Genomic DNA, 12832 nt, shown 5'->3' on the forward strand with positions numbered 1-12832 from the left:
AAGGCAGGTTCAGAGAGCTACCTAAAGGACACATAAACCTAGATCTGTATGAGAGATCTATGGGTTTAGCAACGTTTAATATACAAATTTCGTTCACTGTTTTGCAGCTTACGGATATAACCAAATGTTGCATATCAGCAGAACTAGCAAAGACCCCTTACTTCATTTTCTTCTGTGGCAAATGTAAAGGCGTCTTGTGTGTTGTGTACAAATTGGAGAAACTTTGTGGCTGTGGGAGAGGGGATCAAGCCAAGAAGTTAACCTTGGCTTTCTACAGCTTCCTCTTGAAAACCCAACGTTACAAAGATCAAATGGATGAAATTAAGAATATAAACTGCATTACAATTTACTGACAGATTAGGAGCTGCTGGCCCCCTTTGCAATCATGTCTATAAATACAATTGTTTTTAAAAGTTCTGGCTCTCTTCCTGCTCCAGACGTACCTGTCCAAAAGTGCTTGCTGCTCTTTTTAACTAGGAAAAATCCAGGCAGAGATTTCTTGGAACAGAATGATAAAAGCCCTCTTCAGATCTTTGGAGTTAAACTGGCATGCGAGGAGAGAGGGCAGGAAGGAGCCTGCTGTTCTCATATAGGTTCCTACCCCTTCACAAATAGTCTGGGCTCTCCAATCTAGGATGTCTTGGCAGTAGCTCAGTGGTAGAGTATCTGTTCTGCTTGCAGAAGGTTTCAAGTTCAGTTCCCAAAATCCCCAGGAAGGACTGGGAGAGACCCCAGTCTTTACCCCTTGAGGGTGTCTGGCAGTCATTGTAGCTACATGGGTCACCAACAGGATGAAACTAGCATGTTTCTCCTTTTTCCTCCACCTTCTCGAGTTGATTTAACCCAGAATAGCTGAACAGGGCTAAAGTTGGAACCAGCCAGATAAATTTAAAATTTCTCCAAATTAATCCTGCAATTAGGGAAATGTGCATGTGTGGATTCTTAAACATTGCACACATGCACACACCTTGATGTGATCTTATGCATTGTTCTGTTTGGCATTTTCCTGATGGTGATGATGATTTCCGCCCATCTGGCTGGGTTTCCCCAGCCACTCTGAGTGGCTCCCAACAGAATATTAAAAACACGATAAAACACCAAACATTAAAAACTTCCCTAAACAGGGCTGCCTTCAGGTGTCTTCTAAAAGTCAGACAGTTGTTTATTTCCTTGACGTTCCACAGGGCGGGTGCCACTACCGAGAAGGCCCTCTGCCTGGTTCCCTGTAACCTCACTTCTCACAGTGAGGGTACCGCCAGAAGGCCCTCGGTACTGGATCCAAAGTTACAGTTTCCAGAGTTCAGTGGAAAGAGGGATTGACTGTTAAGCCACTTTGAGAACTGTAGTCCTATGCAGGGAATAAAGGGTATCCTAAATACGCAGCACCCTTAACAAATTGCAGTTTCCATAACTCATTGGAAGAAACAGTGGCTCTTAAAAGTGGGGAAGATTAAGTATATGGTGTGAATGTGACCACAGTGAGCCTGAGGTGAAAATGATACAACCACAGTTCCTGGGTAATTTGCATTTTGGAAAGATGGCCAGGTATTGGAATACAAAAATCTAGGTAGGAGACTAGGGCTGGAAGAGGTTTTGAAGGAACCATACTTATGGGCTACTGAATCATAGAATCATAGTACTGTGGAGATGGAAGGGACAATGAGGATCATCTAGTCCAACCAACCCCCAATGCAGGAATGTTTTGTCTGATGTAGGGTTCAAACCCACAACCCTGAGACTAAGAGTCTTATGCTCTACAGAGTCGCAAAACAGATTCTACCAGTGGAATGTGATGCTGGGCCGGTGTGTGGGGCTTTGCATGTGTCTGAAACTGCTCAAAGGTCAAGCAGACTCGGGAAACAATATAACCAAGATACTAAGCCTAAGATTTCACCCAGAGACAAAGAAAATATGTCATATATATATAGTCTTGCTCACCTGTCGGGGGGAAAAAACAGTCCTTTCCCCTAGCACACAAAGAAAAAGTAGCAGCTGTTGCTCAATCTGAGCAGGTTGTGATAGCATCTATTCAAGGCATTGTGCTATAAATATCAGTCTAGTTATAGTCTGTGGAGGTGCTAGTTTGTGTGTGTTAGGTAACTGAGCCTCACAACAACACACCTTCGCATCCCACCCGGCTTCAGCCCAGCTGTCTAAATCTTTTATTTGTTTATGTGTTGTCTTTGCCACTGCTGCCACCCTTCCTTCAAGGCATAAATATTGGTATCCATAGGACTTCCACTGGCCCATTCACTTTAGCCTCACGACAACCCTGACACATTGGTTTGGCCATCCAGTGAGCTTCGTGGCTGAATGGGGAGTTACCATTGGGTCTCCCTGGTCCTCATCTGACATTCTAGCTGTTGGAAGTGCAGTGGCAGGAATCATTCTATTTATAAATTAAGAGTTGCCTCTGTTATTGTCAAAGTCAACTAGCCAAGAGGGCAATGGGTGGGGTGGTGCTTAGCAACTGTGTGGCATGAGGTGTGCAGAGGTAGCACATGCTTTGATTGGCTGCACAGTTCTGAGGGAGTTTTCCTCTATATATTTGGCTGAATGGCTCCCTGCTTTGTACGAGGCCTGACAAATACAATGCTTTTATTCAGTTTCCTTGGTAAATTATTATCAGGATTTTTTCTCTCTCTCTCTCTCTGGGCTCCATCTGCATTATTTAAGTGACTTTGCTAATGCTGTCTACTACATCCATATGCTGGCATCCATCTGTCTTAGAAGACACTGCAGGGGAGCACCTTTGGGGATGAGGTCAAGCTGTTGGACAGTTGTAGCTCCTGCTGTGGCTCTAGAGACTGATGCAGGAGAGACATATGTTGTTGCAGCCGGGGCAGTTGAAGGCATCTGGTTGTGCTGTTGCAAATGCACCATGGAGTTTCTTCCTTCTGCACTCCTTCCAGAGGTCATTCCTCCTCTGGGCACTGCTATGGATACACGACTTGATTGCCTGTCTCCAGACACTGTTGCCAGTCTTCATGTCACATTTGCAGACATCTTTGTTGGTCTGCTAATTGGCCTGGTGCCAGAAGCCAGCTCCCTGTAGAGGACATGACCCAGCCACTCTGTGGCTGAGACAGGACTGTGAGCATGCTTGGAATGTGGACTTGGGAGAGCACCTCTCTCTTTCCCACAATAAAGACTTGTTCAGGACCTGTTAATGAGCTTTACAGCTTGGATGGGTAATTCAGAATTTTCATCTAAATTTCCTTCTGGAGGATTCAATTATGTGTGGGTGGTTTTGTGGCTGTTTTTGCATTTGTACCCCACCTTTTTCCTATTGAACTCAAGGTACTATACCTAAGGCTCATGACTGATCTCTCCATCCAAGCACTGATGAGACTCAGACCTGCTTAGCTTCAGAAACTTTCATACATCGCATTCCTTCAAATCAGACCTCCTTATTGCCTTTTTGATTGCGGAACAGCAATGAAAAACACAGCAAAATGTGATTATTATTTTTTAAGGATAGCTGTGCTTCAGTTTGTGTATAGTTTTGGGAATGAAGTTGGCTTGCGTTAAAACGTGAACCAAATGAAATGTCTTCTCCCTCCCTGCTCTCCCTCCCTCTTATGCAATACGCCAAGTAGACAGGGATACATTTTCTCCTTGCATAATTCTGTATCTCGGGGTATCAAATGTGGCTGAAAGTTTGGAAGATTTGAGACTAAAGAAAATACTTCCTAACACAGCCCATAGTCAAACTATACAATTCACATGATGCTGCAATGATCATCAGCAGATTTGACGGCTTTAAAATAGGATTAGTTAAAGTCATGGAGGATTGTGAGTCTATCAATGACTGCTACACATGACAGCGATGTTCTGCCTCCTCTTTCAGGGGCAATATTCATTTGAACACCAGTTTCTGGGAATTGCAAATGTGGAGACTGCTGTTGTGCTTTCTTCTTTCTTGTGGGCTTTCCATAGGCATCTGCTTGGCCACTGTGGGAACAAAACTCTGGACCAGATGGTACTTTGGTCTAACCCAGAAGGTTCTTCTTATGTTCTTGAGACTGGAATTGCATATGTAATGACTGTCAGTGCAGGGCTCTGATGCAACAAGGAAGAGTAGAACATGAGTGGAACAAGGCTTATCCTTAGCCATAGCTCCAGAAGACTAAGAAATAATGTTCTTTTAAGAGAAAGGAAAAGATCAAATACATTACAGATCAGTTTGCTTGATTGTAAAACATGAAAATATATCATTGCTTCATTTGGCATCAAGAGGAAAATGGAACGATTTTCTACGTACCTTTATTGAACAAAATATAAATCAGCCCAAAATTAGTTCCCTCTTTATTTTAGTAGACAGGTTCAATACACTTACTATATTCAGCAACATATTTAACATAGGTTTAAATTCTCCTGCTGGTTTTGATGAGTCCATTGTTATAGCCTGTTGGCTGAAAAACAAACAGACAAACAGACAAACAAACAAACAAACAAACAAACAAACAAACAAACACAAAAAACCTTCTCCCCTCAGATTTCCATAAACCCATGACTCTTTTCTGCCTCTTTCTTGGGGTTCTTGAGAAATTCTATTCTTTTTTTTATTATGTGCACTGATTATTGCTAATATTTTGATTTGTTGGAACTATGTAGCAGTGTCTACGTGATGAAGCATGAATCTAAAAGCATATCATTTTATTTTTAAAACAGACCTCAATAATTAAATGCGTAAAAAGCGTCAAATCTCTCAGAACATAATACTTAGAACAGCATAGCAGGTCAAATAATGTATTTATATTTCCACTTTAGCAGAGTTTGCACTTATTTCACCTGTTAGGTGGCTAGTTGGTGGAGCTGAGGGTCATCTTCAATTGTATAATCCCGTCTTGGTATAATCCACAGCCTTTCCATTCTGCTCTTCTTGAAAACTCCATGAGGTCCTTGAATGGGCTTTCTAGGACTCTCAGCTGTTCCTTTATTGTGCATTCCTGATAGTTTGTGCTCACAAGGGCCTTGGCCAGTGCTGTTTTTCTAGAAAAAGAGGTGTCAGAACTCACCATGAACACCTCCGCCTTTCTTTTAGAATGGCAATGGCACCCACCTGAGAGGTGCCGGAACGGAGTTCCAGTGAGTTCCCCCTGAAAAAAAAAGCCCTGGCCTTGGTGGTTATAGGCGATCCTGCTTTCCATACTATTTGTACCTTCAAAAGATTTGGGGAGGACCTAGCACCTCATTTCAAAACAGCATATGTCCTGGGACATATGTACAGAGACACGGGTGGCACTGTGGTTTAAACCACTGAGCCTCTTGGGCTTGCCAATTGGAAGGTCGGCGGTTCGAATCCCCACAACGGGGTGAGCTCCCATTGCTCTGTCCCAGTTCCTGCCAACCTAGCAGTTCGAAAGCACGCCAGTGCAAGTAGATAAATAGGTACCACTCCGGCGGGAAGGTAAATGGTGTTTCCATGCACTCTGGTTTCCTTCACGATGTTCCATTGTGCCAGAAGCTGTTTAGTCATGCTGGTCACATGACCCAGAAAGCTGTCTGTGGACAAACTCTGACTCCTTTGGCTTGAAAGTGAGATGAGTGCTGCCTTTGACTGGACTTAACCTTTACCTTTACCTATGTCTTGTAGCTCCTTGCTGTGAAAGTGGGGATTTGAATCCTGGTTTCTCAGACTCCAGTGCAACGTTCAAACCACTACACAACACTGGTCCTCTAATCATGCCTATTATACCTTGCCCTGCCCTCTAGCAGAGAATAAGCCTTTGCCCTCTTCTAGGTGGCAACTCTTCAGGTCTTCAAAGAGTGTTGCCACTCTCATCCATGTAAGCAGAGGCGTTTAGGGAAAATGAGATGAGAAGCTCTGTTGTTCTCTGCTGAGGATAGAGGAAGGTGCCTACACGGTATAGCAGATAGAGACACACATACACAAAACAAGACAGCACCTCCCTACCACACACCCCATTCTGGCTGCAGAGACTTTGTACCCTGAGAGCTTTCAATTCTGGCGTGCTCTTATTCAGAGAAGCGACGCTGTGATTTCCACCGGCTCCCGTTTTGTAATGGGCTTTAGCGTCTATGAGCATTCCGTTAGCTTGTCAGCAGCCAGTTTGATCCATCAGCTTCTCAACAATCTCAAAGGACTAAAATAGCCGCCCAGTTCCCTAAGTGCTTATTATGGAACTTTTGAAAAATGCCTCAGCGGGTAAGCTGGAATGATTCCAAAAGTACCATTTTTCCCCCATAAAAAAAAAAATACCAAAAGCAATCCCTTCACCCAAAAGATGTTATTTTTAATGTGATGAATCATTTGTAAATGGGAAGCAAATGATCATCTTCAGAGCTTGATGGCTCTCTACTCAGCACGAACACAGAGATCAAGGCCATCCTGGAGCCCAGGAGACAACAGCAGAGGAGAGGAGACAGAAGAGATTCTGAATGTTGAGATTTTCTTGCATGGGGACCTCACAGGTGAGATGCCCAAAGCTCTCATCCTGAAGAGTTTTTGGGTTACAGCTAATAATTCCCTATTACAGACCCTTCAAGTGCCCCTATTTTCCAGGGACAGTCCCAGATTTACAGAAGCTGTCCCAGTTTCTGATTTGATGCTGGAATGTCCCTCTTTTCCTTAGGACACCCCTATTTTCACCAGAGAAATGTTGGAGGGTATGGAGTTATGTGACCCCTGAGCCAATATGATAAGTACAGTGGCACTTCGGGTTAAGAACTTAATTCTGTTCTTAACCTGAAACAGTTTTTAACCTGAGGTACCACTTTAGCTAATGGGGCCTCCTGCTGCTGCCGCGCCGCCTGAGCACGATTTCTGTTCTCACCCTGAAGCAAAGTTCTTAACCCAAGGTACTATTTTGGGTTAGTGAAGTCTGTAACCTGAAGCGTCTGTAACCTGAAGCATCTGTAACCCAAGGTACTACTGTAACTATACAATCTTTAGAAGACATTTGAAGGCAGCCCTGTAGAGGGAAGTCTTTTGAGGTTTTATTATGTTTTAATATATGTTGGGAGCTGCCCAGAGTGGCTGGGGCAGTCCAGTCAGATGGGTGGGGTATCAATTATAAATTGATGATGATGATGATGATGATGAAAGAGGATTTCAGAGAAATGTTGGAAGGTATGCTATTAACATGGCCCACCAGTCACTGAGCACTTCTTCCAATCTTCTCCTCTGAATTTCAGTGGTCCTATTGTAGTAGGGATGGACAATTCTATCCAATTTCTCTTCCTCCCCTCCCACTCTTAAATTCAGTTCTCCACATTTTCACATGTTTATGGGGAAACCATGTTTCAAGTCCTCATGAAAAGAAGAGTGGCAGATGAAAATGATGGACTTTGCAGAACTGGCGAAACTGATGGGAGGAATCCAAAACCAGCAAGACCAAGCATTCCAAAAGGACTGGAACAAATTTATATTATATTTGAAAGACAACTGTAAGCAATTGACATCATTAGCAGGGTTATCTGAAGATCTGTAAGGTGAAATTGCTACCTATTCAGGTTGAGTAATATAATATCTGAGATAATGATATAACAAGGATAGGAAATGAAGCGAAATGTAAAGATGTAAAGTTTAGTTTTGTAAACCATCAGGTGGGAGGGAGGGAAGTCTCTAGGCTCGGTCGAGCCAAAAAGATAAAACAAGAGGGTACGATGTTACATAATGTGATTATACGTAAAATCAATAAAAATTATTTATATATAGAAAAAGAAAATCCATCAGCACTGCAGTGCAAACGTCTCCTACTACACACACATTTGTATGCAATTTTGCCTTGTATACATGTTTTGGCAAAGCAATTTCCCCTAACATAATGCATTTTGGCATGTTATTCTCACTATGTGTGCACTTTATGCATGCTTTACCTTAACATATGCCTTTTTGTACACATTATTTGGCTGGAGAGCTGCATCGCAAAATTCATGCCAATGTTTGAAGGAGAGTCGATTTTCAGTTCCTGCATTGTTTTTGCAAAGTGTAGATTTGGTTGCTTTGCCTTTAAATGCTAAGTGAATCTAATTTCTTCTCCATTCCTCTCCCAGTAAGTTGATGTCTATTATCTCTTCCCATGCCCAATTACCTTAAAGAGTAGATTGGCATGGTCTTCATCAAAAGCAGGAGGCAATTGCTTGCTGTCTTCAGGAAGAAAGAAAAGAATCAAATCCCGCTCCTCCAACAAGGTACTGCTCAGTTCTCAAATAAATAAATCAATAAATCATCCAGTCTCTGACTCTCAGCTTAGCCTGTCGCAGCCTTTTTAATGTGAGCTATATACAAGTATTTACAAAAGCAGTTCATACAGAGTACCTGCACCTTAGGGCAAACGAATACTCTCCACCACAGCACAACCACACCACAACCACCATTACTGTTGAACAGGCTTTCCTTTTAAAATAGGTGATAGCCAATCACATTCCTGCTGAGTCACTCTGACCCAGCACTTCACAGAGTATTGCATCAGCCTGTTGAAGCCTGCAGACTTACTCATCATCCTGTGAATCCCAACACTCCTCCTTAAGTCAAAGGCTTGAGACCTAATAATTCTCTTAAGTCTCGAAATTTAGGAGCATCCAAACATTTTGTATACAAATCCGCCACATTACATTTTGTGTTACAGTGCTGTACCTTTAACACATTTCTTTCCAAAGCATTTTTCACATTTCCGTATCTTATAGCAATATGTTTACTCTTGCTCTTAAAGTTCTGTTGGTTAGCAAGCTGTTGTGCAGCCATGTTGTCACTTAGCACAGTGACTGGCATTTCAGAAGGTATTCCAAGTTCTTTTGTTAGACAAGCAAACCACTCTATTTGTGACACACATTCGCTTATGGCGGAGTACTCTGCTTCACAAGTACTTGTGGCAACAAATGTTTGTTTCTGGGATTTCCACTGAACCAGGGCATTTCCAATACATATGGCATAGCCAGTGGTAGACTTTCCATTTTCTCTGTCCCCCCCAGCTGGCATCAGCGTCTGCATACACTTGCTGATCATATCCTGTATCCAGCATCAGTTTGTAATCTTTTGTGCCTTTCAGATACCTTAGGATTCTTTTAAGTGCTACCCAATCTCTCTGAGCCGGGTCTGCACTTCTTTGGCTTAACATGTGCACTGCCAATGTTATGTCGGGTCTTGTCCAACAACTTAAATATAACAGAACCCAACAGAGAATGAAATGCTGTTACATTCTCATATTTTTGTCCTCCTGGTTCATTTTTTTACTGGGTAGTTATGGGAGTGTCAACCTCATTTGCCTTCTCCATTCCATATGTCTTCAGTAACTTTTCGATTTTTTCCTTCTGACTCAGATAGTAGACGCCCTCTTCATTTCTCTGAACCTCTACTCCTAAGTAATTCTGAATCTCTCCCAAATACTTCAGTTTGTATTTGTTACCTAGGCTGTTTATAAACCAAGACACTTGCTTTTGTGCAGTTGTTATTAGACAGATATCGTCAACATACAAAAGTAAATAACAAACACTTCCTTGCACCATTGCTGAATATAAACAGGAATCAGCCAGGCTTTGTTTGAATCCCGTCTTTTTCAAAGTTGTGTCTATGCATTCATGCCATAGACATGCACTTTGGTGTAAACCGTATAGTGCCCTTTGCAGCTTTAACACCATGCTGTCTTTTTCCAGCTCATAACCTGGTATTTGCTGTAAATACACCTCAGCGTTAATAGGAGCATTTAAATATGCTGAGGCAACATCAAAATGATTAACTTTTAACCCTCTCAGACTTGCCATTGCTAAAACTGATTTTACTGTTTCAGCCTTTGCTGCTGGGGCAAACACTTCATCATAATGTATCATTTTCCTTTGTGTAAAACCCCTTGCAACCAACCTGGCTTTCCTCTGACAACTTCCATCAGCCAGCTTTTTCACTTTAAAAACCCACTTACAGCTTATGGGCTTTTTACCTTCAGGCAATTCTGTAGGTACAAACACACTGTTGTTTAGCAGAGAGTTATACTCTGCCTGCATTGCCTTTAACCACGCCTCTTTCTCTAGAGCAGTGTTTCCCAACCGGTGTTCCGCGGCACACTAGTGTGCCGCGAGACGTTGCCTGGTGTGCCGTGGGAGGGCACACTCATTGAAATTAGAATTAGACTTTTGCCCCCCGCCCGCCTTCAGAAGAGGTCCAGGACCTCTTTGCTCCCCCCTGCCTGCCTTCCCGGGAGAGCGGAGAAACGCAGCGTGTTTCTCCGCTGTCCCGGACAGCTTTTGAAGGCAGGCAGAGGGGAGCAAAGACTTTCGCCCCCCGCCCGCCTTCAGAAGAGGTCCAGGGCCTCTTCTGAAGGCTGGCGGGGGGCAAAAGCCTTTGCTCCCCCCTGCCTGCCTTCCCGGGAGAGCGGAAAGTCTTTGCTCCCCCCCTTCAAAAGCCGTCCGGGACAGAGGAGAAACGTGCTGCGTTTCTATGCTCTCCCGGGAAGGCAGGCAGGGGGGAGCAAAGGCTTTTGCCCCCCGCCAGCCTTCAGAAGAGGTCCTGGACCTCTTCTGAAGGCGGGCGGGGGGCGAAAGTCTTTGCTCCCCCCGCCTGCCTTCAAAAGCCGTCCAGGACAGCGGAGAAACACGCTGCTTTTCTCCGCTCTCCCGGGAAGGAAGGCAGGGGGGGGAGCAAGGACTTTTGCCCCCCGCCAGCCTCCAGAAGAGGTCCTGGACCTCTTCTGAAGGCGGGCGGGGGGCGAAAGTCTTTGCTCCCCCCGCCTGCCTTCAAAAGCCGTCCAGGACAGCGGAGGAACACGCTGCGTTTCTACGCTCTCCCGGGAAGGCAGGCAGGGGGGGAGCAAGGACTTTTGCCCCCCGCCAGCCTTCAGAAGAGGTCCTGGACCTCTTCTGAAGGCGGGCGGGGGGCGAAAGTCTTTGCTCCCCCCGCCTGCCTTCAAAAGCCGTCCAGGATAGCGGGAAGCGCTTCCCTGCTATCCTGGACTGCTTTTAAAATGCTGGAGGTGGGGAGCAAAGCCTTTCGGCCCCCGCCGGCCTTCCTGGACCTCTTCTGAAGGCCGGGGGGGAAGGCTTTGCTCCCCACCGCCAGCATTTAAAAGAGGTCCCTGGAGATTTCCCTATAGGCTTTCTTCTTGCGAAGCAAGCCCATAGGGAAATTCATCTTGCGAAGTGCCTCAAAAAACGGAAAACCCTTTCGTCTTGCGGGTTTTCAGTCTTGCGAGGCATTCGTCTTGCGGGGCACCACTGTATATATAGTCAATATAGGCACAGAGTTAATTTTTTAAACATTTTCTAATGGTGGTGTGCCTCGAGATTTTTTTCATGAAACAAGTGTGCCTTTGCCCAAAAAAGGTTGGGAAACACTGCTCTAGAGTACTTCTTCAAAGTTTTATGGCTCAGTTACACAAACCTGGTTTATGGTGGCTGGGAACCCATAACGGTTTGGAGGTTGACCTTTATTACTTCTTGCAGACCTCCTTGGTTCATTAATCTCACCCCCTGGGCTACCTTCAGGACTGCTTTTGGGGTGGATTGATTCTGGAGATTTACCTCCTCCTGTCCCTGTTGCACTTTCTTTTCCCCCCTGCTCCATGCTAGCAGCTGGAGAAAAATGCTCAACCTTTACCTCCTCCCTTTCAATTTCTCTGGGAGAGCTGCTAATTCTTAGCTTTGTTTCAGCTGCCTTATCAGGTACGCTCGGCAGTAAAACTTTTTCTTGCAGCAGGTTTGCATGTATCTTGGGCCAATTTCTTTGCTCATTAAAGCTGGCTGATCGACTATAACTCAAAAGATTTTTATCATCTTCAAACCTGTAGGCTTTCGTACCACTTTCATACCCAAGAAATAGCAACTGCTGTGCCCTTTCCCCCACCTTTTCTTTGGTTCTTTAAAGGTATGTCAACCCACGCCTTTGTCCCAAAGATTCTCAAATGTTGCAAACTGGGACTTTTGTTATAGAGAATTTTATAGGGTATGTCATCTAGTACCCTTGACCACAAGCAATTCCCAATATAATTTGCGGTCTTAATACTTTCAGCCCAGTACTTAATTGGAAGATTTGCATCTGCTAACAATGCTTTCATTTGTGTCTGCAAGACACCTCCCCTGCGCTCTGCTACTCCGTTCTCCTGAGGCGTTGCCACATTGGTAAGCCTATGTTTAATCCCTTGGGAACGCAACCAGTTTCTTAGGGAGCTTGCCATAAACTCTCCTCCCCTGTCTGTCTGAATAGAGCACACCTTTTCGCCAAGTTGCCTTTCTACCCTTCTTGCCCAGAACTTCAAAGTTTGGGCAACGTCAGACTTTTGCTTTAATGGATAGAGCCAGCCAAATCTAGAATAGTCATCCACTAGGATCAAACAGTACTTGTTATGGGAGACACTTGGTGGAAAAGGACCAGTTACATCAGCATGAATCAACTCCAGTGTTTTTTTGGTTTCTCTCTGGCTTGCTCTTGCTACTGGGCAAGCCCTGCTTTTAACCTCCTTGCAGATATTGCAGTCTAAGTAATTATCACAACTTTTAATGTTTTTCATCCCCCCACACAACTCCAATGTTTTGTTCAGCACCTTAAACCTAGCATGAGCCAGACGCCTGTGCAGGAGATGAATACACATATCATGGGTTGGGACATTTTGCACATTTGCAACCTTAGACTCACACTGCAGTACATACATATTAGTTCTAAGGTTAGCAGTTGCCAACACTGCTCCATTTTTCTTTATCTGGCACTGATCTCCCACAAAGTTTACTTCAAAGCCTGCTTTTGCCAAGTCTGGAATACTCAGGAGATTGTTTTGCAAACTAGGCACACACAACACATTCCTGAATGTGTGTCCTCCCCCTCACAAACCACATTAGCTTTCTGGCCTGTAGCAAGACTTACATGCTTTTTCTTTGAAGC

This window comes from Podarcis erhardii (assembly GCF_964252035.2).
Source record: "Podarcis erhardii genome assembly, chromosome: 7".
Lineage (NCBI taxonomy): Eukaryota > Metazoa > Chordata > Lepidosauria > Squamata > Lacertidae > Podarcis > Podarcis erhardii.